We start from the raw sequence: 26,336 nt of genomic DNA, 5'->3' as shown, positions 1-26,336 counted from the left end.
CCAAACCATATCACTTGGATAAATTATTTTATATGTATCAAATATGTGGAATAGATTACAGAAAAGAAAAAGCAAGATAGGAATAAAATACCAGAAAATAATAGCATGTTAGGCCACAGGCAGGTTATCAGGACTGAGGTGTTTTTAGGTTCCTTGCAATGTTGTGAATGAGTGTGGAACTATTGATAGTTTGGGGCTTTAAGCTAGACAGGCATGTTAAAATTTTAAGGGTAACAATTAAGGGGGGGAAAACAGTAAAGAACTTTCAAATAAGAAGGAAAGTTAGAGGAAAGAAGCATAAAACGAGAGAAAAATTTAAAAACACCAAGTAAAAGGTAAAAATGAAACTAAATACATCAGCAACCACAATAAATATAAATGGACTATACTCACCAATTAAAAAACAGAGATGTTTAGATACGAATTTTTAAAAATCTAGCCAAATGCTTATATGCAACACACTTAAAAGAACACAGAAAGGTAACAAGTACAGAAAACTATGTATCAGGAAAATACCAGATGAAGGAAAGTTGGTTTTATGATATCAGAAAAACACTTTAAGGCCAAAAGCATTATTAGACTTGAAAAGGATCACTATATAATGGCAATTTTTTAAAGTTTACTTCAAAAATGTAACAATTATAAACTACTTCAATATAATAACATAGTTTCAAAATATACCAGGGTAAAAATCTATGATAGACAACTAAGCTGCCTTCCATCTAACTTCCAGAGAAATGTGATGTCAATCCTAGACCCATTTACTTGAAATCTGTCTCCCTCCCCAACTTTACACCACCATTCCTCACCCTGTGCCATGCAGGCTGTGTTTCCAAGGTTCCCATGTCAGCCAGATTTTCACTGTGTTTGGCCAATGGGAAGTCATTTTTCTCTTTCCATACCTAATGTTGCATCCTTAGCAATAGCAGCATCTCCACACTGGTTCCAAATTCCGCCTATTAATCCTCCCCTTGGTTCCAGTCATCCAAACTCCCCCTTTTGTTCCCAGAGCCTAGGAGTAGTCATCATTCCCTGCTAGTACCAATCTCTAGGTTTTCCTCTGTTTTCTCTTTGACTTTTCAGCTCTTCCACCACCAGGATAACAAAGTGGATGCATTACATTTCCCTTTTTTCAGGTACTAAGATTGACTCCTGTTTCTACTTGAAACCTGTATTAGTTTTCCACAGTTTCTATAACAAATTACCACATATTTAGTGGCTTAAGACAACAAAAATCTATTACCTTACAGATGTGTGGGCCAAAAGTCTGGTGGATCTTTCTGGTTCTGTGCTTTGAGTCTCATAAGGCCAAAATCAAGGTGTCAGCTGGGCTACATTCCTTTCTGGAGACAAGAATGTCCAGTGACATTCAGGTTACTACCAGAATTTAGTTCCATGTGGTTGTAGGGCTGAGGTTCCTGATCCCCTGCTGGCCATCATCTGGGAACTGCTTTCAACTCCTAGATGCTGCCTGCCTCATGGCCTCCATCCTTCATCTTTAATGACAGGAAGTGTGTCAAGTCCTCATGATTCTGCATCTTTTCTATCTCTTCTGCCTCCTCATCTTTTGCCATATTTCTCTCATTGACTCTTTTGCCTTCCTCTTCTGACTTTATGTACCCATGCAATAATATTGGGCCTACTTGAATAATCCAGAATAATGTCCTGACTTAATGCCAGCTGATTATCAACTTAATTCCAACTGCAAAGTGTATTTTCCCAAGCAATATCACATATTCACAAGCCTAATACCAGTGAGCAAAGATTATGGGAGACCAAATGATTGTCTCCAATAATTTTTTGGAGACACTATATTGTTCCTAAGAATTTTTGGTTTCCTCCAGCTTGAGACTGACTTGACCTATAACAGGTGACTTCCAACAAGACCTGGTGTGAAAAGGAAAATTATTCTGAAGGTGTAGGCTTAGACTTTGCATTGTTCTCCCAGCTCTCTGGGAGCCCCAGGGAAGCGACTCAAGTGCCCCCAACCCCCGCCAAAAATCAGCACAGAGGTTAAGCTAAGTGATTAGGACTACATGCCTCCTTCTTTTTCTCATCAGCATTTTACAAGTAGGAAGTAAAGGCTTAGAGAGACCAAGCTATTGCCTAAGGTCACTAAATTAGTTAATGGCAAAGCAATGAAAATATTTTATATTCATTCATTCATTTATCTATCAAGTAACACTTGCTACGCCCCAGCATGCTGAGTGCACTGGGGAAACAAACATGAAATAAACCTTATCCATCCACCTTGCAGAGATTCTTGTTTATCTAGGACACAATTGCAATAAACATGTTTGCATGCTTGATGCTGGTTCCTTGAAATTTCCCACACATTTTTACATAGAAATTTGATTTGTTCTAGGAACATCTGCTTTAGCTCAAATGCAGCTGTTGGAGTGGTGGGACCTGATTCAAATCTAGGCTGTGTGTTCCCAGGCAATTTGGTTAGTAATAGTGCTTACCTAATAGGGTTTTTGTGTGCAGGATTGAGTTGCTGCATGTAAATCATTTAAAACTGGCATGTAACAAGCATTTAACACATGATAGCTGTCATCGTTATCATTATTATTTAACCTCCTTGAGCCTTAGTTTTATTGTTTCTAAAGTGAGAACAGTAATAATCATCTCAAAGGGTGATTTAAGAATTAAATGACATAGTATATGTATATATAACATCCAGTTTGCACATGCCCTCACTCCCTCCTCAGTAACCTCACTAACAAACTTATTAACTATATAGCTTATACCATTAAGAAAGCACTTCAGGGAGGGTCTTTGGTGAAGAAGACAAGCATCAGTCTGAGGATTTTAGGATTCTTTAATGGATCTGAAATTAGGCAAGGGGCTTGGCCTTTCCAATCCTGTTTCCTCATTCATGAAGAACAGGTTGCTAAGATGCTAGATCCCAGAACCTAGAATTCTTCTGTTGCTTTAGAAGTGAAACCGGAATATAGTCGTCTTCTCCTGTTGAGTTTTTAGATTAACCAGAGAGTTAAACCATTCTCTGGAAATGTAAACTTCCAAAATGCACTAGATTTGCAAATCTCATTCAACACAAAGTTTTGGAAGTCAGTCTCACTGCTCATCTAGTTCTCCTTTTGTTGATGTGGTTGGTCTTCCTGGGGAGCTCTTGGATAATCCAAAAGATGAGACAAGAAACCTGAAGCCAGGTGGGACCCAGAGAGGCACCTAACATGAAAGTGAGCCAGACCCAAGAGAGACGGGTTTCTTCTTGTCCAGAGACACTACTCAGGAGAAGCCGCAAACCGAGGGTGTGAGAAGAGGCAGTGTGAGGACAGAACCCTAAGACAGTGGGGAAGGAGGAGAAAGATGGCTCTTATAAACATTCACCACTATCCACTGAGGGTGCTGCACCCACCTCTGGAGCTCGGTCCTCCCATGTTTGGACCTGTAGGGTCCCTGTTGAAGGAGGCCATGAAGCTGTAGGAGGAAGGCCAAGAACCTCATTAGGAGATCCAGGAGGAAAACATGCCAGGTTGAACCAGAAACAAGCACAGAGACAGACCATGCTGGGGCAGAAGCAGAGGGTTTGTCTGGTAGAGAGAAGACAGCACCCCCAAAGCAGGGCCATGCCCTTACCCACCTCAAAAAGGGATCTTTTGGTTTGGCTGCAAACAGAGACTCTGTTAAGCTACCTCGAATAATATAGATTTGTTGTTGGGATGAACATTAAATAAAAGAGACAGGATCACAAAAGAAGCCAGTTTGTTATCTGAAATCTAAGGAATCACCAGTCCTGGGACTTTAGTGTTTGTTTTCTCCTATTTGTGTCTTTTTGTTCTTCATCTCTTACACATTGGCTTATTTTATGTACTCTTCCAGGTGAGTAAGGAAGTCAGTCTCACTGCTCATCTAGTTCTCCTTTTGTTGATGTGGCTGGTCTTCCTGGGGAGCTCTTGGATAATCTAGTAGATGAAACAAAGGGAGAAATCGTGCTGGTCAGGCTCATTCCCTTGTCCTCCCTCAATTTTCAGGCTGGGCTTGACTTCCCTATGGCTCAGTAGCCAGCATAGGAATCAGCTGCCCTCAAGTCCAATATTCACTACAATTCAGGAATGTTAAATAGCAATTCTTCATTCAAGAAACTATCTAGGGTGACTTTTTGTCGATGGGGCTGTTACCCTTTGAAGGGGGTGGTGAATTGACCATCTCTCTGATGTGCATGTCTAGTGAATATCCATCTTTGTTCATATAACAAACATTAACTAAGAGTCTAGTTAATGGGCCCGTGCCTACCAAGCCCTGGGCACTCAGGATGGGTCCATTCCTGGCCCACTGGATCCAGTCAGTGGCAGTGCCTGGAAGGAAGAAGTTCCAACCTAGGAATGGATATCACAGGGACTTGACATCTTGGCCTTATGTGTGACAGGAGGAGAGACCAAGGAGGAAGAAGATGGCACGCCCTAACCAGAGAGAAGGGGTCTGAGAGGGTGCAGTTCCAGCCTTTGTCCTGGGTGGATTTTTGCCACAGCCTTATGGCACTTGTATCCTTGATGTAGTCACTGGTATCACCACCTCTCCACCCAGGTGCATTCCTTCTTGTCTGTGTTCCAGGTGATGATGCTAAAAATAATGCTCATACCTATAGGTTCATTTTTAGGGAATCAGACAGATGTGGGGTCTATCTCTGGCTCTGCTCTGTGTCCTTGATAAAGTCACTTAATGTCTCTGGGCTTCAGTGTCCTCATCTACAAAACTATGCTAAGAAAATCTTCCTCATCTATTCCTTATACATGACCACTGTATTTGGGACATTATTTTTATAACTATTGATATGTGATTTGAAATAAGAAAGCTTGACTCTTAAAAGTAGTGTCATTCATTCTGTGGTGGGGGACAGATGAGGACTTGGAACAGAGAGGAGGAAGGACTTCCAGGGCAGCAATGTGAAGATGGAAGGGGGATGGTCTGAGGGTTCCTGAGGTCATGGGCTCCAGAGCCTGTTTCTTACATAGCACTCCCTGGGGCTGGCTGTTGCCCTGGTATGAAGGAATCAAGAATTAAAATATCAGAGCCTAGGCCATTGTTGACTTGGGGAATCTTTGGCTAAGGTGACTCTGAGAGGGGCAGGAAGGTCCTTCCCCAAAACACCACTGGAAGGCCCTCTCCAGTCTCCTGTTAAATTGCTGGGATTTGAGGAGCCAGAGAACACTGCAGGGAGAGGTCTCTCCTTTCTCCCTCCACTTGCCCTGTCAGCAGATGAAATGGTCCAATGCCCAGAGCAGCACCCAGGCATCCAGAAAGAAACATGTGATTCCTGGAGGGCAAACAACTAGGCATATCTTCTGTTTTTAAGACCTGGGCCACGTGACAGTTACAGAAGCAACAATAGAAGAAAAGAGACTAAAAATGGGTTTACCACATTGCCAAGTTTTTCCTCCAAGAACTATTTTGAGGCAAGATCGGATCTTTTGGACTGAGAAAACCTTGGAGCTCTTGGATAATTCAGAATAGGAGAGGAGGAGAGATGGGCTAGTCTGCTAATATGGATACGTGGGTGCTGTAGACAGCTTTAATCTGGAAAAATCAAAGTGACACAAATCTTATGCATGTCTACAGTAGGAAAAGGGGTCATACAGGTTATTGTGTTATTATTCTGGGAGTGCCACAAGGATTTAGGCCTGGAAGAGATGATCTTTCATGCTTTTTCTATAGCTCTCCAATGATTGGAGGTCTGTCCAAAGATTCATAGACGTTCAGGTGTGTTTGGTCCACTTAGAGAGTGACCAATTAACTTGCTGCACTTCGGCTATGATTACTCTGAAGTAGACTGGCCCAGGTGTCTCAGTACTGTCAGAATCTAGAGTAGAGACTGCAAAGCCAGGTCCATGACTGCCTCTGGAAGCTCAAAGTTAACATGCAGCTTTTGTCTACAACAAAACGCAAGAGAGCATGCTCAGAGCAGTAGGACTGAGTGAGCTGTGAACAAAAGATGGTTTCCATTCAGTATGGAAGCTAGCAACTTGCCCCCACTTGTTATAATTTTACCTTACTACCTAATTCATCATTTACTCTACATCTACAGGTTCATCCTCCTCAAATCCTTTGCCCAAACTTAAGATACAATATTCAGTCTCCAAAAAGCAAAATCATAATGGAGTTAAAGCTCAAATTCTGCTCTCTGCACAGCTGCGCTATTAATTTTGGCATTTAAGCTTTACTCATGAACCACTTAACACCCCACATACCAGGATGTTTTGGGTAACTATAATGAAATTTATATAAAGAAAATAATTTAAGTATCAGTCTAATTCACATAGATTAATTTAGCTCAAATATAATTTAGTGTTTTTTCTGAATTTGCAATGCTGAATGAGTTATTTTTTAGTAAAATGCAAAAAGGGTCTTTTCTCACCCTTCCCTAGCTGTACAGGGAGATGAACAAGATGTGGTCATCTAGAACTTCCATTTCCATCAATGAAAATTCTAGAAGCCGTCAGTTAATGAAATAGTTCCAAGTGAATGGGTTACTGAATGAAGAAGGAATTGCCTTTTGGGGATGTATTTTGGAAGGTAAAGAGTTTAAATCTGAACTGGCAACCTGAGTGACAAAAAACACGACCCTAGAATATTATCTGTGTTAGTGTTTGGTTGAATGCATCATGTTGTTTGTGATTCTACTGAACAATATATAAAGATACAAGAAAAAAAAGAACAAACATGCATTTGTACTTAATTATATGCCGGGCACTGTGCTTGGTACTATGAACACATTATTTTATTGAAGATTATCCTTAAAGTTAACCTCTGTGTTCCCTCATTTATACACTTCAGCATAATAATAGTACTTGCACCAGAGAGTGGTGAGATAATGTGTGCAAAAGCTCAATAAATGTTGCCTGCTTTTTCTATGGCTGCTGCAAGTAATGATAGAGTTAATCCTGCAAGGTAGGTACTGCATGATGTGCACCCGATTAAGCAGGCAGAAAGCAACAAACCCTGCACTGAAACCAGATTTCCTGACTCCAGACCCTCTGTTTTTTCTACTCTGCTTGGTAAGAATGTATAATCACATTTTCACTCGAAATCAAGTAGCAAAACATTTTTCTGAGACATAGATGTGAAAGGAAGGAAAACTAGATAGTGATTCCGATGCATGCTTTTGTGTAAGAGAATTCTGGTTTTAAAAATGCAGGCATCACCACCTATTAGCTGTGTGACCTTGGACACATTCTTTAACTTATCTGACCCTTACTTATTTTGTCTGTAAAATTTAAAACTCTTCTGAGCTTTAATATTGCATTAGTTAAGGTAATACTGATTTTATAACAAATAAATCCTAAAATTTCATTAGCATGGGGAAAAGAAGTTTATCTCTTATTCATGTGAAGTAGAAGCTGCAGCAAGGCAAATGGGGGAGAGTGTTGGGGAACTGTTCCATGCAGTGATTCAGGGATTTAGGCTGATGAACTCTTCACCATTTTCAACAAAAATATTATAAGCTTGTTTTGTTTTGTTTTTATTTATTTTTTAGAGACAGAGTTTTTCACTGTCACCCAGGGTAGAGTACAGTGGTGTGATCATAGCTCATTGCAGCCTCCACCTTCTGTGCTGAAGGGATCCTCTCACCTCAGCCTCCCAAGTAGCTGGGACTACAGGCATGCACCACCACATTTGGTTATTTTTTTTTTTAATTTTTAAAAAAAGTATTTTTAGTAGAGACAGGGTCTTGCTATGTTGCCCAGGCTGGTCTCAAATTCCTGGTCTCAAATGATTCTCCTGCCTCAGCTTCCCAAAGTGCTGGGATTATAAGCATACACACTCAGCTGGCAGAGAACAGAGAGGATAGAGAATTCCTTAGAGGATTTCTATTAGCCAAGCCTAGCGGTGGTATATATCATTTCCATCCATATTCTATTGGCCAGAACTCAGACACATAGGTACACCCAAATGCAAAGGAGGCTGATGCTGTGAAGAAAAAAAATAACACCCTTGGATTATCTATGCAATGAAGATATTACATAATTTCAACTTTAATCAAACATACCTCATAAAGTTTGTTGGAATAATTAAATGAAACAATATATATAAAGCATTTAACATGATGCCTACCCATGGTAGGTATTCATAATTGGTAGTTATTTTATTAGTATAATTATTCAATAGAAAGCTAAATAAACTGAGCTTCAGAGACCTATGGGACAATGTCAAACAGCCTAACATAAACATCATAAGTCCTAGAAGAATAGTAAAGTGAGAATAGGGCAAAATAATTAAAGAAATAATGGTCAAAATTTTCCCCAGATTTGACTTTTGAAAAGATTAGCTTACAGATCCAAAGGCTAGAGAACTTCAGGCTAAATAAACGTAAAAAACACCATGCCTAGGATATCATAATGAAACTAACAAAAGTCAAAGATAAAGAGAAAATTTGAAAGCAGCCGGAATGAAGACACATTACATCAGGGGACCAATAATACAATTATTACTTCCCATCATAAACAGAAAAGACCAACAGACAATGGAACTCCTTCCTTAAGGTGCTGGAAGGGTAAATACGTCAACCTAGAATATCAATAGCTAGTATAGTCATCATTCAAAAGCAAGGATGAAATATAGATAATTTCAGATAAACAACAGCTGAGAGCCTCTGTTGCCAGCCAACATGCACTGCAAGAAAAGAAAAAGGGTATTTTTCAGGTTGAAGGAAAATGACACCAGATGGAAACTCTGAAGATAGTGTTAAAGAGCATGAGAAGTGGTAAGTGTTAAATATAAGGCATATACTTTATATTTTTTTAACTTTTATTTTAGGTTCAGGGTACATGTGCAGGTTTATTATGTAGGTAAACTCGTGTCATGGGGGCGGGGGCGTTTGTTGTACAGATTATTTCATCAGGCAGGTACTAGGCCTAATACCCAATAGTTATTTTTTATGCTCCTCTTCCTCCTCCCATCCTCCACCCTCAAAGAGGCGCCAGTGTCTGTTGTTTGCTTCTTTATGTCCACGTGTTATCATTTAGCTCCCACTTGTAAGTGAGAACATGCGGTATTTGGTTTTCTATTCCTGTGTTAGTTTCCTAAGGATAATGGCCTCCAGCTCCATCCATTTTCCTGCAAAAGACATGACCTCATTCTTTATAACAGCTGCATAGTATTCCATGTTGTATATGTACTACATTTTCTTTATCCATTCTATCATTGACAGGCATTTAGGTTGATTCCACATCTTTGCTATTGTAAACAGTGTTGCAGTGAACATTCATGTGCATGTATCTCTATGGTAGAATGATTTATATTCCTCTGGGTATATACCCAATAATGGGATTGCTGAGTTGAATGGTAATTCTGTTTTTAGCTCTTTGAGGAATCGCCACACTGCTTCCCACAATGGTTGAACTAATTTACACTCCCACCAACAGTGTATAAATATTCCCTTTTCTACACAACCTCACCAGCATCTGTTATTTTTTGACTTTTTAATAATAGCGATTCTGACTGGAGTGAGATGGTATCTCACTGGAGATCCCAGTTGAGAGATTCCACACAGTGAAGAGAAGCAGGATTCAGGATCCAGGTGAATAAGCAGTCTCACTGTTTCTCTGTAGAGCTACTGGGCTGTGCTGGGGGGCTGCTCCAGTCCCTAGTTCCCTCTGACTCCCTAGAGCCCTAAGGCAACAATGACTAGGGCTGTGAAACAGCAAAGATGGAGGCCCAACCCTCCCCCCACCGGAACCATGTCTCAAGGAGGTGTAATGCTGCTACCTGTGGTGGTTGGAGTTCCACACCAGTGGGTCTTATCTTGCAAGGTGCTGTGGAAGCAGGACCTACAGACTGTCACTGCTCAACCCCCAGGAGTCAGCCCCTTTCCTAGGTGTATGTACAGGAATCTAACCTCCCATTTTGCTGGAGTTTCAGCTGGTTTTTCCAAGAAGCCTGAGTATCTAAGGCTCCCAGGGCTACACATGTGCCTGGGCAGTTGCTCTGCCGAGACTCCATGTAGATCTGCAGGTCAGACTGAAGGCCCTGGTGGAATGGGTTCACGAGAGGATCTCCTGACCTTAGGGCTGCAAAGATCCATGGGAGAAGCATGGGTTTCCAGGGTCACACACTCAACTGCCGCTTCCCTGAGCAGGGGTGGTTCCCCTGGCTTCACGTCACTCCTAGGTGGGCGGTCATCCTGCCTTACTTTTCTCCATACTCTGTAGGTCGAGTTTTATCCATGATTAATCCTGATGTGTGCACCTGAATGTTTCAGTTAAAGGTGCTGTATTCACTTACCCCTTCTGCTCCTCTTCCTAAGAATGGTGCATACTACCTGTTTCTAGGTGGCCATCTTGGCCAACCCCCATATTTCGTATTTTTATTATCCTTAAAAGACAACTTTTAAAACAAATGATTAAAGTAAACAATTATTTTAAATTTAACTATTATATATTATTATTAAGACTATTATTCAAAACATATATATATGCATGTAGAAGCAAAACTATGACAACAATAGCACAAAGGGATGGGGAATGTTTTAAAGTAATTACAGTTTTGAAGTGGGGAATGGAAAGTGCCAAGTGAAAAGTTTTAAGGGGAATTTTAAGGGTACACTATGGACTCTAAACAGACTGATAAATTAAGGATACATAACGTTAGCCCTAGATCAAACACTAAAGCATAATTTTTTTATTATACTTTAAGTTCTGGGATACATGTGCAGAACGTGCAGGTTTGTTACATAGGTATACACGTGCTATGGTGGTTTGCTGCACCCATCAACCCATCATCTACATTAGGTATTTTTCATAATGCTATCCCTCCCCTAGCCCCCAACCCCCTGACAGGCCCTGGTGTATAATGTTCCCCTCCCTGTGTCCATGTGTTCCCATTGTTCAACTCCCACTTATGAGTGAGAACATGGGGTGTTTGGTTTTCTGTTCCTATGTTAGTTTGCTGAGAATGATGGTTTACAGCTTCATCCATGTCCCTGCAAAGGATATGAACTCATCCTTTTTTAATGGCTGCAGAGTATTCCATGGTGTATATGTGCCACATTTTCTTAATCCAGTCTATCATTGATGGACATTTGGGTTGGTTCCAAGTCTTTTCTATTGTGAATAGTGCCGCAACAAATATACGTGTGCATGTGTCTTTACAGTAGAATGATTTGTAATCCTTTGAATATATACCCAGTAATGAGATGGCTGGGTCAAATGGTATTTCTGGTTCTAGATTCTTGAGGAATTGCCACACTGTCTTCCACAATAGTTGAACTAATTTACACTCCCACCAACAGTATAAAAGTTTTCCTATTTCTCCACATCCTCTCTAGTATCTGTTGTTTCCTGACCTTGTAATAATTGCCATTCTAACTGGGATGAGGTGATATCTCATTGTGATTTTGATTTGCATTTCTCTAATGACCAGTGATGATGAGCTTCTTTTTTCATATGTTTGTTGGCTGCATAAATGTCTTCTTTTGAGAAGTGTCTGTTCATATCCTTTGCCCACTTTTTGATGAGGTTGTTTGTTTTTTTCTTGCAAATTTAAGTTCTTTGTAGATTCTGGATATTAGCCCTTTATCAGATGGATAGATTGCAAAAATTTTCTCCCAATATGTAGGTTTCCTGTTCACTCTGATAGATAGTTTCTTTTGCTGTGCACAAGTTCTTTAGTTTAATTAGATCCCATTTGTCAATTCTGGCTTTTGTTGCCATTACTTTTGGTGTTTTACTCATGAACTCTTTGCCCATGCCTATGTCCTGAATGGTATTGTCCAGGTTTTATTCTAGGGTTTTTATGGTTTTAGGTCTTACATTTAATTCTTTAATCCATCTTGAGTTAATTTTTGTATAAGGTGTAAGGAAGGGGTCCAGTTTCAAGTCTTCTGCATATGGCTAGCCAGTTTTCCCGACACCATTTATTAAATAGGGAATCTTTTCCCCATTGCTTGTTTTTGTCAGGTTTGTCAAAGAGGGATGGCTGTAGATGTGTGGCATTATTTCTGAGGCCTCTGTTCAGTTCCATTGATCTATGTATCTGTTTTGATACCAGTACCATGCTGTTTTGGTTACTATAGCCTTGTAGTATAGTTTGAAGTCAGGTAGCGTGATGCCTCCAGCATTGTTCTTTTTGCTTAGGATTGTCTTGGCTATACGGGCTCTTTTTTGGTTCCATTTGAAATTTAAAGTAGTTTTTCCTAATTCCGTGAAGAAAGTCAATGGTAGCTTGATGGGGATAGCATGGAATCTATAAATTACTTTGGGCAGTGTGGCCATATTCATGATATTGATTCTTCCTATCCATGAGCATGGAATGTTTTTCCATTTGTTTGTGTCCTCTCTTATTTTCCTGAACAGTGGTTTGTAGTTCTCCTTGAAGAGGTACTTCACATCCCTTGTAAGTTGTATTCCTAGGTATTTTATTCTCTTTGTAGCAATTGTGAATGGGAGCTCACTCATGATTTGGCTCTCTGTTTGTCTATTATTGGTATATAGGAATGCTTGTGATTTTTGCACATTGATTTTGTATACTGAGACTTTGCTGAAGTTGGTTGTCAGCGTAATGAGATTTTTGGCTGAGACAATGGGGTTTTCTAAATATACAATCATATAATCTGCAAACAGAGACAATTTGACTTCCTCTCTTCCTACTTGAATACTCTTTATTTCTTTCTCTTTCCTGATTGCCCTGGCGAGAACTTCCAATACTATGTTGAATAGGAGTGATGAGAGAGGGCATCCCTGTCTTATGTCACTTTTCAAAGGGAATGCCTCTACCTTTTGCCCATTCAGTATGATATTGACTGTGTGTTTGTCATAAATAGCTCTTATTAAAGCATAATTTTAAAAGATATTAATAAGAAGCCAATACAAAAAAGAAAATAGAATTTTTGTCCTAAAAAATAACTGATTAATCCAAAAGAAGGCAGGAAATTAGCATGAGAAAAAAACAGAAGGGACAAATGAACAATAAAGAGCAAAATAATAAGTTTAAACTCTAAGACGTTAGTAGTACATTAAATGTAAATTAACTAAATAATTGAAAGGCAGAAGGTGTATAACTGGATTTTAAAAAGCAAAAAAAAAAATATGCTACACGAGATATAATTTAAATAGTAAGGTAAAAATAAGTTGAAAATTAAAATTACTCTGTCCTGAGTTGTCCCCATAAAATATTAAAATGTGTTTTAAAGAAAATTAAAGTAGGACAAGAACAGAAGTCAATAAAATAGTAAAACAACAGACAATAAGAAAATTAACAAAGTTAAAAGCTGGGTCTTTGAAAATTAATAAAATTGATAAACTGCAGTAAGACTAACCATGAACTAAAAAATACACAGGTGACTAATATCAACAAAAAGGGGGATGGGGGAGGAATATCACTACAAACCTTTCAAATGTTAAAAGGGTAATAAAGAAATATAAACAACTGTATTTCCCAAAATTCTGAAACAGATGAAATGGACTCATTGCAGACTCAAAAAGAAATGGAAAATCTAAATGGTCCTACAGCTGTCTAAAAAATTGAATTCAAACACAAATAGCCACATAGAAACCCCACAGGCACAGATGATTTTACTAGTAAATTCTTTTTTTTTTTTTTTTTTTTTTTTTTTTTTGAGACGGAGTCTCGCTCTGTCGCCGGGGCTGGAGTGCAGTGGCCGGATCTCAGCTCACTGCAAGCTCCGCCTCCCGGGTTTACGCCATTCTCCTGCCTCAGCCTCCCAAGTAGCTGGGACTACAGGCGCCCGCCACCTCGCCCGGCTAGTTTTTTTGTTGTATTTTTTAGTAGAGACGGGGTTTCACCGTGTTAGCCAGGATGGTCTCGATCTCCTGACCTCGTGATCCGCCCGTCTCGGCCTCCCAAAGTGCTGGGATTACAGGCTTGAGCCACCGCGCCCGGCCCAGTAAATTCTATTAAATATTTACGAAGGAACAAATACCAACGTTACACAAAGTCTTTCAGAAAACAGAGAAAAGCACACTTCCCAGCTCACTTTTTGAGGTCAATGTAATCCTGCTATCAAAACTAGACAAAGACATTACAAACAAAAAAAGTAACAGCCAATCTCTCTCATGTGCATAGACACAAATGTCATTTTAAAAGCAGCAAACCACAATATATAAAAAGAATAAAAGTTATGAAAAACAGAAGGAACAAATGAACAAGAGCAAAATAATAAGTTTAAACTCTAAGACATTAGTAGTACATTAAATGTAAATTAACTAAATATCTAATTGAAAGGCAGAAGGTGTATAACTGTACATGTAATCACCACATTAACCAAATAAAGGAAAAAAATATGTAATTAGTATGATCATCTGAATAGATGCAGGAAAAGCATTTAACAAAGTGCAGCACACATTCCTGATAAAACCCTTAAAAAACCAGGAATAGAAGAAAATTTTCTTAATTTGATAAGGAACACCTACAAAAAAACTACACTTCACAAATAGTTAATAGTGAAATAAAATTTTCCTCCTAAGAATGGGAATGAGATATTTTCTGCCTAATTGATTCAAAATTGTAACAGAAGACTTCATGAAATAAAGCAAGATAAAGCAAAAGAAGCATAATGATGGAAAAGAAACTTAGTATTATTTCTATTCGCAGATCTCTGATAATCAAGGACACACCAAATCAGCCCTGGACGCCAAACTCCAGGTTCCTTTACATGAGGAAGAAATGTCTTATTTTCAAAGCCCTGCTAATTGGTTTATTTTTTATTCACAGTTAAACCTAATACAAGCCAAAACAGACGAAAGCTTTGCTGTCTATGGGCCTTCTCTCAAGCATGCTGACACAAAGTAAACTCTAAGACCTCTGCTTTCTGTATCTCTGTATTCAATTCCTACATTACCAATAGAGAATTTGATTAGCCAAGCCTGGGTAAAGTGTTCATTCTTGGTCAAATCAACTGTCACTAGGAAGTGGAACATATGGCAGAAATCCACTGTTAAAGACCCCACTGTGTGCATGGGGGAGTGAAGGGAAAGCATTCCTAGAGGAAAAAGATGGTGATGAACTCTGCAAAACTCCGGAAAGTGCCTTCTAGAGTGAATTTGGACATAGCTCTCTAATCCTTACTTTCTTCATCTGTAAGATCAGTGTAATAATAGTATCTCCTTCTTAAGGTCATCATGAGGATTAAGTGAGAAATGTAAATCATTTTAGATAATGCCTATGCATAACAAACTATTCCCAGTCCTACTTCTAACAGCTAACTCCTGCACTTCTTTCAAGTTCTATCTGAGCCATCGCTTCTTTTAAAAATCTCTCTGCAGCTTCCAAACTCTGGATAAGTGTCTCCAAATAGGGGTTGCCATTTGAATTCTGTTATTCCCCATTATAGTGCATATCACACTCTACTATAATTGCTTTTTCAGTTATCCAGCTCCAGGATTAATGTCTGAGTGCCTTAAAGGCAAGGAATAAGTTTTATGCACTATTTTATCCCCAGTGCCCAGAACAGGACTTAACTAAGTTCATTTGTTAATGTGAACTTAACAAATACTTGTTTAATAAACAATGATGACCCCTTTAATAAGAAAATGAGCACGATTACCTCATCAAATTATCACATTTTATAAATCAAGAAACTGAGGCTTGAAAAGTTAAGCAACTCACTCTAGTTTATCCCTTTGGTAAATGAAGGAGCAGAATTTGCACCCAGAGCTCATGAAGACAAAAACCATGGTTTTCTCACCATGACATGATACCTCACTAAACCAACAGCTGTTGAGCATCTTCTATGTGCTGGGTGCAGTGCTGTGTAATTCTACATGATCTCATTTAAACTCTACAACAATCTTTTGAGGCAGGTGTATCAGTTTTATATATAAAGAAATTATGACTCAAAGAAGTAATTTCCATGCCCAAAGTCACATGGCAGGTAGAAAGTAGAACAGGGTCCAGCTCTTCCCCTTTTTACAGGGACACTATCTATGATCATAAATCAAGTACCCAGTAAGCCCCAACAGCTAGATCCAATATGAGAGATCACTGAGCCTAAGCAGATCAAACTTCCACACCTGAAATATTCTGACAGCATTGTCAGTCTCAGGATTTTGTCTTGCTTCCCTGTCTTCCAGCAGCAGGGCTACACTGTGCTGATGAGGTGTTTATAGATCACCTGCAATATGTCTAAAGATAGTTCACATGTGCCTGCTGCAAAGCATTGTAGGAGTAATTCCTTTTCTGATGGCTGGGGAAAATTCAGGGGGCAAAGAAAAAAAATAGCTGGAAAAAAATATGATTCTTAGGCTGGGCACAGTGGCTCAGGCCTGTAATTCCAGCACTTTGGGAGGTCGAGACGAGCAGGTTGCTTGAGGTCAAGAGTTCAAGAGCAGCCTGGCCAACATAGGAAAACCCCATCTCTACAAAAAGTACAAAAATTAGCCAGGTGTGGTGGCGCACACCTGTAATTCCAGCTACTTGGAAGGCCAAGGCATAAGAATCACTGGAACCTGGGAGGCGGAGGTTGCAGTGAGCTGAGATCGTGCCACTGCACTCTAGCCTGGGCGACAGAGCAAGACTCTGTCTCAAAATACATATATACATATATATATATATATATGATTCTTAGGGTGTGTTGAGTCTGTTTATAGATTAACATTCTCCTCTTTCCTCTTCTCTTTATAATATATATTAACTGAATGTGCATTAAAAACACTGAGCAAAAGGCAATACCTTATTTAAATAATGGTATTTAAGTAAAGTGCTATTTTATAAATTATTACACATTTCCTCCCAGCCCTCTCATTTCATGGTTTAAAAAATAAAGGAAGATTCACCATCACGGTTTGAAAAATAATAAAGAGCTTGGCAGCATTTCTTCAACAGTTACTTCCTATTATGCCAAACACTCGCCTTTTAAGCTAGCAAGATGCAACTGAAAGTTGTAAAACAATTGTTCAAAATAAACATAACTATACTATCGTATATCAAAGGACCTCATAGGTTAAGAATAAAATGGTGACTCAAGTTCATAAACGCTAGAAAAGACTAAGTATAAAAGTCTGACCTAGAGTCTAAATGTCATTCATTTGGCATCTTGCCAAGCATCATAATAAAAATTTTAAAATCATCAAACATTGCCTTCAAGTCATCCTTCCAAAGAAAAGTCAGCTCAGGCTCAAACCAAACTCTTGGAATGCTGTAATTCACCAGTACTGCTGAACAGAGGGGTCTCTAAATCATGGTCAAGGGGAGCTGGGTCTAGAACCATCTCTAATGGCAACTTGCTCTGTTGTGCCTCTCTCTGGGCCCATTTCTTCACCTGTAGATGACCTTGTACATCTCTTGGGCAATGCTAACGTTCTCAACACTAAGGGAAGATGATTGACAGTATGAAAAAGTGTGGAAGCGGAGGAGGACAGAACCAAGCTTCTTGATACAAGCAGGGGAGCTCTCTGGGGGAGATAGGATTTAAGATGAAGGAAAACTCACTCCCCTCAGGGAGGGAGGCCAGGCATGTGAGGAGTGGATCCACGAAGAGTGTGAAGTATAAGGCCTTATCTGAAGAGGAGGATCTGGAAGGAAGTAAAGAAAGGAAATGTCAAAAGAATGTTAAAAGAGAGCAGCAGCAGATTCAGGAGCAGAGTGTAGGACAAAGTCAGAGAATGCCTTGGCCCTCTCTTCCAATTCACTCTCTACAAAGGCTACAGATACATTTTTCTGCCCCCAATTAAAATTATATCCTTTTCCTATGCAGAATCTTTTAATGACCACCTATTACCCTCAGGACTAAAATAAAAATGAAATCCTACTATGCTCCCATAACTCCTTACCCTTACTTTCAAAATCCAACAAGCTCTGAAATCTAAAGCTTCTTTACACATAGTTGAGCAAAATTGACCTAGGATCATTTTCTTCCTTTCTTCCTTCCTTCTTTCTTTCCTTCTTTCCCAGGTGTGACTATTTGGTGTCAGAAATATTAACAGAATTTTTACAGGATGTTGCCACAAGCCCCACTGGGATAGGATGTATATAATACAAAGAAAATATTATGTTTCTAAAATCTGAAAAATTCTAATTCTAAAACTACGTCTGGCGCAAAGGTTTCTGGATCAGGGATTGTGATTTGTACTTTCTTTTTTTTTTTTTTTTTTTTTGAGACAGAATCTTGCTCTGTCACCCAGGCTGGAGTGCAATGGTGCAATCTCAGCTCACTGCAATCTCTGCCTCCTGGGTTCAAATGATTCTCATGCCTCAGCCTTCTGAGTAGCTAGGATTACAGGTACCTGCCACCATGCCCAGCTAATTTTTTGTATTTTTAGTAGAGACGAGGTTTTGCTATGTTAGCCAGCCTGGTCTCGAACTCCTGACCTCAGGAAATCCACCTGCCTCGGCCTCCCAAAGTGCTGGCATTACAGGCATGAGCCACCGCGCCTGGCCCATGATTTGTACTTTCTTATCATAACAAGGATGGTCCCCAGTGGCCAAGCCCTTGCCAACCTCACCCTCTCCGACCTCATACTCATTTATGTCCACCATGCTGTGTTCCAGATATACAGTCCTCATCATAGCCTTATGCTACAGTTTTTCCCCCATTATGGCTTTATACAAGCTTTCCCCACTGCATGAAATAGCTCTACTCCATCTTTTTACCTGGAAAAATACCTTGCACATTTCAAAGCCCATTTCAAAGTCTGCTTTCTCTATAAGGCCATCCTTTCCATGTGCAGGATATTTTAATGCCCCTGTCCCCTGCCCTCTCTGTGGTCTGAACACGGCTGGCTACTCACTTTTCTGTGCACTTAATTATATATACACAATAGCATGGGCCACGTTTTATTATAAATCTCTCTTTACAGGACAGTGTTCCTCCTCTGGTCTGTAGGCTCCTGACAGGCAGAGCCTGCCCTGCTTATCTCTGACCTCAGCATCTGGCAGAGTTCCTAGTACTAGAGAATGCCTGCTGGATTATGGGAGGCATTCAGCAAAGGGCAGTCCACCAATTCATTACTCCAAGAAGAAATGAACTAAACACCCACCACCATAGTCATTACTGACCCAAAACAAATAAGGAGATTTAGGAGCAAAGGCAGAGAGCTCTCTAACCTCCTTCTCTAGAGCATAGGAATCATCCTTTCTCCTTACGGATGCTCTGATCCTGCACTATCTCTGTCTCTACTCACACCAACAGGAACAGAGTGTCCTACCAAAGTCTCCTAAAAGCTGCAGAGCTAAAACATTCTCCTTCCCAGGCCCTCCCAAGTAAGGACAAAGGCCAAGTTGTCTCCTACCAATGGTGGCTGAGTATGCAAATGAGACAGTGCATCAGGAGGCCTGGACAGAGAACACTCAGCTTACCTTTAGGGCCATAATTCTGATTCAAACATAGATGGAATAAATAATAGTAATCAGAACAACAATGATGTTGGCAAAGAGCTTCAAGCTTCAAGGCTTACAAAGCACTTTTACTTACATGTTCTCACTTAATCAAATTCGCACACTCTGTATAGCAGATATTGTTATTGTGCCCAATTAATGGATGAGAAAATTGAAGCTCAGAGAGAATAAGCATTAGTAGTAAAGGCTCAAAAGCTAATAAAAAGGAGCTGGGATTAAAAGTGGACTGATGTGGGCTGGGCACGGTGGCTCACACCTGTAATCCCAGCACTTTGGGAGGCCAAGGCAGGTGGATCACTTGAGGTCAGAAGTTAGAGACCAGCCTGGACAACATGGTGAAACCCCATCTCAATCGAAAATACAAAAATTATCCAGGCATATGGCGGGTGCCTGGATCCAAGCTACTTGGGAGGTTGAGGCATGAGAATCACTTAAACCCGGGAGGCAGAGGTAGCACTGAGCTGAGATCAGGCCACTGCACTCCAGTCTGGGTGACAGAGCAAGACTGTCTCAAAAAAATTTTAAAAAAGGTAGATTAATGTGGAAGCTCAGATTTGAAGGAGAGCATATTGGCCAAAGCCATAGGAAAAAGAGAGGACATAAATTCAGTGGAACAGGCTGACATACTACTGGTGGGAAAGGCAGAAAAGGAGGTTATGGTTCCATGTGTAGAAAAGTGCAGAGCTTTAATAGCAGTGAAGGGAAAATGTGTGACTACAATGAGAACTGGAATTAGAAGAAAAATCTGCTGCCTAAGGGATCAAGGGTACCACAAAACTGAGGTGAGTGGGACTTAGGATCTACTTCTGATTGAAAGTAATATATAATTATTACAGAGAATTTAGAAAAACTAGAAAAAAAAAGAAAGAAAAAAATTTTATGTAAGAACATTTTTAAAACATGCTAAGTTTCCATTATATAAACTAAAGCTCCCAATTATTTGCTATACCCTATTTTAATTTAATGGAGTATTTTTATTAACATGGATATTCTCTTGCTTTCATCTTCCTTACCTTACCACTGGATGAGAGTAAATGTTTTACGTACCCTCATCAACTTTCAATATTATTTCATTTTAAATATCAGATAATTGTGGGGAAATTTTGGAAGAAGGGCTATAACATCCTATTATTGTTTTAATTTACATTTAATTGGTTAATTAGGAAACTTAAAATTTTTTTCACAGTTTTTACCAGTATATTTCATATTTGTCTTTTGCCTATTTTTGTCCTTTTTCCATTTGTTTACTGAGGTCCTGGTATTATTGAATGTATATGAGTTTTATATTTATTTAAAAGAGTTACCCTTATTCCAAGTTTTGTTGATTGCTTTTTAATCTTGGTAATTTTTTTGATGTATGAAAGTTTTAAATTTTTATGTAGTCAGATCTGTCTTTACATCTTTAGTGATTTATTCTGTCAACTTTAAGCTGAGAAACCCTCCCCACCAACCAGCAGGTTTGATAGATATTCACATCTATTTTCTTCTAGAATTTCTAACAGTTTAGGTTTTTAAATATTTAACTCTTGAAACCATCTGGAATTTATTTTGATGTTCTGAGGTTTAAAAATGTTCAAAATGCTTTTAAAAAATAATAAAACACTTAGCACCTCATATTTTTAGCTGATATTGGCATAAACCTTAAAGGCCAAGCGGAACCCCCATTAATCGCTACAAATTTCTTAATAGTGTTTATTATTTTCTTTCTAATAGCACAGGGTACAAAATACACATACTTACCAGTCACTGCTCCAAGTGAGTTTATCAGCAAGCCACACACCCAACACATGGTCTCTCTTTTATTATTAAGAAAAGCAGGTAATAAATAAGAAGCAGGGCTCCCACCAATCATTAGCAAATCCTCCAAAGAAAACCCAGCACATATTGGATGGAGTCTTGTCCCTAGTGGACTTGTGCAATTTCTCTGACTGAATCATTTAAGCAAAGAAAACTTTCCTCCCTTCCAATCATGGTCACTGCTTCATAGTATGTGGTGCTCATTCAGAAGAGTACATGCAGAAGAAACCAGAATATCTATGTTTGCTCTGTCTCCATGCTGGGGAAACAGTCCTGCCTTTCTCTGCCTTCCAGCCCAAAGGTGGCCACGCTTGGTGCTGCACTGAAAAAGATTTGTGGCTTATTGTCCTGACAGATGCAGAGTAATGGAGTAGCTCTGTAGTGTGTCCTGGAAAGGCAGGCCAACAAAGCGTTGTGCTATTGATGGCTCCCATTATAATGGAGAAATATTAGGGGGATATTTTAATAGCCACCCAGAGGAGAAACAGTAGCTATAAGAATGCCACAGGCTGTTTCTAAGGAGAGTAAAAGGGACATAAAAAAATGGGGAGGGGGCTGAAAAGGGGGTAAAAATGCTTCAGGGGGGAAAAAAGTCCACTCCGAGAATGTATGTTAATGCACAGGCTGTTTGCTAGCTTGGTTTTCTAGAGAAGGGGAGTCACAATCCCCAGTATGGGAACTCCACAATTACAGCATTATTAATTTATACAGCACCAGAGACCACACATGGGACCTCATGGTAATTAAGTTACAGATAAAGCCAGGTTAGTTTTCCTCTGAATATAAACAACTGTGTTCTGTTTAACACACACTCAAAGAAAAACTGGTGGATTTTAAACCACGGAACAGTGTCTGGTAAACTATATTCAATACAGATCTGTCAGTAATATAATTTTTTTTTTTAAAAAAAGAACTGCCTAGCAATGGATTCAGGAGAGAAGTAGAATGATGAAGATTTAGTCAATAAGCCACTCTATTTTCCTTAGAAAAGACAGTAGGCAAATTGGAGGCAGGAGGTTTAATGAGTCTCTCCAATAAGGCCTGAATTAGAAATGTGTAAAGTTTCAAGCAGATGTTGGACACAGGGATAAAATCCATTGCCATGGTCCCCTGGAATGGCCAGAATTAGGCAACAACATAACTTTTACAAGTGGGGTAGACTTGGATCCAGCAATTTTACTTCTAAAAACTCATTCTAGGCAAATAATGATGGACATGTGCAATGATTTTGCTTCAAAGATGTTCATCACAGCATTGCTTATAACAGTAAAACTTTGCAGTTGATTTTCCCTTTTAATCTCACATTTTACTATAAACAAGTCTTCAGGTCTATAGCTATATTTGTGGACTCTCATCTTAAATAACTACAGAGTCTTCCACTGATGAATACATCATAGTTTAATCAATATATATAGGGATTTAAGAATGATACTACATTAACCTGTAATCATGTTCACAAAACTGAAAAGAGTACACTAAATAGACATTAGATATTTTTATTTCCTGCTTGCAGAACCTCTCAGGAGTACCCTCACCAGCAATTTCAACAAGATTCTAATAAATTTATTTGTTTTATTTCCAATAAAATTCCTACTTACAAGACATTTTTATTGTATGTAGTTTGCCATTAAAATGACCTAATTTTATGTCAGACTCTCTAATTCATGTTTCTGAGCAATGCACATATCAGATACATGCTCAAGTTACTATTTATTTTCAAGATTGCAAAAACTGTACACAGAAGTAAAGCCATTAGAGGATAGTGGAATTGCATCCAAAGAAAATGTTAAGACAGTGTGTTAGTTATCTACTGCTGCATAGTAAATTACCCAAAAATTTAGTGACTTAAAGTGTCAAACATTTATTATCTCATAGTTTCTGAGAGTCAGAAATGCAGGCATGGCTCAGCTGGGGCCTCTGGCTCTGATCTTCTATGAGGCTGCAATCAAGTTGTGGGCCAGATCTGCAGTAATCTTAAAACTCAACTGGGAGTCGATCCACTTTTAAGCCCATTCAAGTGGTTGTTGACAGGAGTCACTTCCTCATGGATTGTTAGACTGAGACCTCCTTTGGTCCTTGTTCAATATCTACAGGGCATCTCACAGCATGGCAGTTGGCTTGGCCAGAGTGAGAAAGGAAGAAGGCAAGAGAGGGAGTACAAACAAAACAGAAATCACCATCTTTTAGAGCGAGGGTTGCCATATTTAGCAAATAAAAATACAGGACACTCAAAGCAATGTAAAGAGGGAAATTTACAGCTGCAAATGCATATGGTAAAAAAGAAGAAAGAAATACAATGAATACGAACTAGAAAAATGAGAACAAACTAAAGCCAAAACTAGCAGAAGGAAGGAAATTAGAGAGAGATAAATGGATTGGAGAACAGAAAAATAGTAGAGAAAATCAACAAAACCAAGAGTTTGTTCTTCAAAAAGAGTAACAAAATTAACAAACCTTTAACTAAATTAATGAAGAAAAGGAGAGAGGACTCAAATGTAATGAAATAGGGGACATTTCAACCAATTTTACAGAAATAAGAAGGATAAGAGAATATTACAAGTAATTACATGCCAACAAATTCAATAACCTAGATGAAATTGATAAGTCCTAGAAACACAAAACCTACCAAGACTGAATCATAAAGAAATATAAAATGGGAACAGGACAATAACTGGTAAGGAGATATTTGCACACCACTGTTCATAGCAGAACTATTCAGAATAGCCAAGAGATGGAAGCAAACCAAATGTCCATCAACAGATCAATGGATAAACAAAATATGGCATACAGATAGAATGGAATATTCAGCCTTGAAAAGAAAGGAAATTCTGACACAGGCTACAAGGATAAACCCTGAGGATATTATTCTAAGTGAAAAAGCCAGTCACAAAAATCAAAAAACAAAAACAGAAAAAAAAAAAACAAAAACAAAAATGCTGTGTGACTCCACTTTTATAAAGTATCTAGAGGAGTCAAATTCATAGAAACAAAAAGTAGAATGGTAGTTGATGGAGCTAGAGGAAGGGGAAATGGCAAGTGGTTTTTAATAAGTATGGGGTTTCAACTTTTCAAGATGAGAAAATGTGGCAATTGCTCAATGATGTGAATACACTTAACACCACTGAACTGAACACTTTAAAATAGTTAAGATGGTAAATTTTATGTTATGTGTATTGGTGTTTTCTACTTTTATTAAAATAAAAGTTAAAAAAAATGTAGACCACCTAGTTAAATTTGAATTTCAGATAAACAGTGAATACTTTTTTAGCATAGTATCTCTCAAATATTGCATGGGACATTCTTACACCAAAAAATTATTCAATGTTTATCTGAAGTTTACATTCAAATTGGCATTCTATGTTTTTGCTGGCAATTTTATTTACAGCCTAATCTCAGAAGTGAAATATCATAAGTTTTACTAAATTTCATTAATTAGAAGCAAGTCACTAGGTTCAACCCCACTCTAAGGGAAGCGATTACACAAAGACATGAATACAAGGAGGCAGAGATCACTGGGAGCCATTATAGAAGTTGCCTACCAAAGACAGAAAGAGATTAGTGAACATTTCTAAATATGTCTATTTTTTTTCCTCACCAATGAGTTTGCAAGCCTCTTGAAGGTCTATCACAGGTAAGGTGACCATGTAATTTATCATCCAAACCAGAACTCTTTTGAGATCATGAAAAGGGTGGTGGCAGGGGCGCTACAAATAACTACAGCAGGGTAACAAAGATAAAGGGAACTGTCCTAGGCAAACCCAGAGGTATGGTCACCTGAATCAAAGATCATATTGCTGGGTGTCTTCCTCAACCATTGGTACAATGCCAACATATAAGGAGTATTTAATATATCTTGCTTATGGAATGGCAAAATGATTCCAAGACACACAAAGGTACTTGGACCACTCGTTGGCTGAGTACAGTCATTCTCAAGAATTTTTCATCAGAGTCTAATTAGGGAGGTCAAAAACCCCCCTTAACCCATTGAATCCTACTTTTCAATCAAAAAGTAAATCCATAACAACATGGAGACTTCACTCTAGGAAGTCTCTTAAATCCCAACAGAGGAATGAGTTGTATTATATAGCCATTGGCTTTAGCATTTGATCTCAATAATCCCAGTGTTATGGTGAAGAGCTCACTGGGTCTCTGGCATTGGAGACTCCTGGATTCCAACCCAGCTCTGAGACTAAGCAAGCACAAAACTACGGGCAAATAACCTGACCCCTCTAAACCTCAGCATGCTCATTTAAAAATGTTTTTTGATTGAATGTGACAATATGCAGAAAGCATTTAGCACATTTATTCAACACATCAACAAATATTTGAGCATTTACTATGTGCCAATACATAATTCCTGGAAAGCTATAGTCCAAGAATATTCTTGATAGAAATGTATATCACTACACAATCTGGGATTTACCCAAGAGTCCTCAACAAACTAAATTAGAATCCCTAAACTTACAGTAATTTATTATTTTAACAGTCAATCATACCAGCACCTATAAACTATAACCAGTTTAGCACAATGCTGATCCCCATGGATGAAGAAATTTGCTCCTTCCAAATCACAAACATTTCAATTATTGACATAAACTCTTTCACTGAAAAAACTTTAAATTTAGTACCCAGACGGTGTGGTAGAATAATGAGTTCAAGTTTTCAGTAAACTAAAAATGTTGCCATTTCTAGTTTATGAAAAACAAATTTTTGTAACCCTTCGTAACTCACAGTTACTAATTAGTCCTTTTTTATACATAAAAATGAAATTTTGTGTGATTTTGCCTCTTATGCCTGTAAAAATGAAATAAGATACAGTTTTTAGGGATCAGATTGCAGCCAATCAGGAAAACCATTCCACCTCACCATAAAGACATGAATATAAATAATATAATTATGAATATGAACTATTCCCAGGCTTGAGGGAGAGCACAGTAAATATGCAGCTTGTGATATTAGAACTGTTGTATTGATTTTCTATTGCTGCTATAACAAATTACCACAAACTTAGTGGCTTGAAACAACACAAATTTATTAGCCTTTCATTTTAGAGATCAGAAGTGTGACAGTTTTCACTGGGTTAAAATCAAAGTGTTGGCAGAGCTCCATTCCTTTCTCAAGGCTCTGGGGGAGAATTCACTTCTTAGCCTTTTCCAGCTTCTAAAGGCCACCTGCACACTTTGGCTTATGGCCGCTCCCTCCATCCTCAAAGCCAACAGCAGCAGGTT

At 38.7% G+C, this 26,336-nt stretch overlaps 1 long non-coding RNA gene across 4 annotated transcripts in view; it reads right to left on the bottom strand.

Moving 5' to 3' along the window:
• Positions 1–26,336, bottom strand: part of LOC105487889 (uncharacterized) — a 550,215-nt gene that overhangs the window by 311,670 nt on the left and 212,209 nt on the right. For 2 of the 4 annotated variants that reach the window (XR_011621438.1, XR_011621441.1), the window contains exon 1: positions 810–911. The exons of the other annotated variants lie outside the window; for them this stretch is intronic. This is a non-coding gene — a long non-coding RNA (uncharacterized lncRNA). Of the gene's footprint in view, positions 1–809; positions 912–26,336 lie in introns of those variants that run through there. 4 annotated transcript variants of the gene reach the window in all.

This window comes from Macaca nemestrina, chromosome 3 (genome assembly GCF_043159975.1).
Source record: "Macaca nemestrina isolate mMacNem1 chromosome 3, mMacNem.hap1, whole genome shotgun sequence".
Lineage (NCBI taxonomy): Eukaryota > Metazoa > Chordata > Mammalia > Primates > Cercopithecidae > Macaca > Macaca nemestrina.
This window is presented reverse-complemented; position numbering and strand designations above follow the sequence as displayed.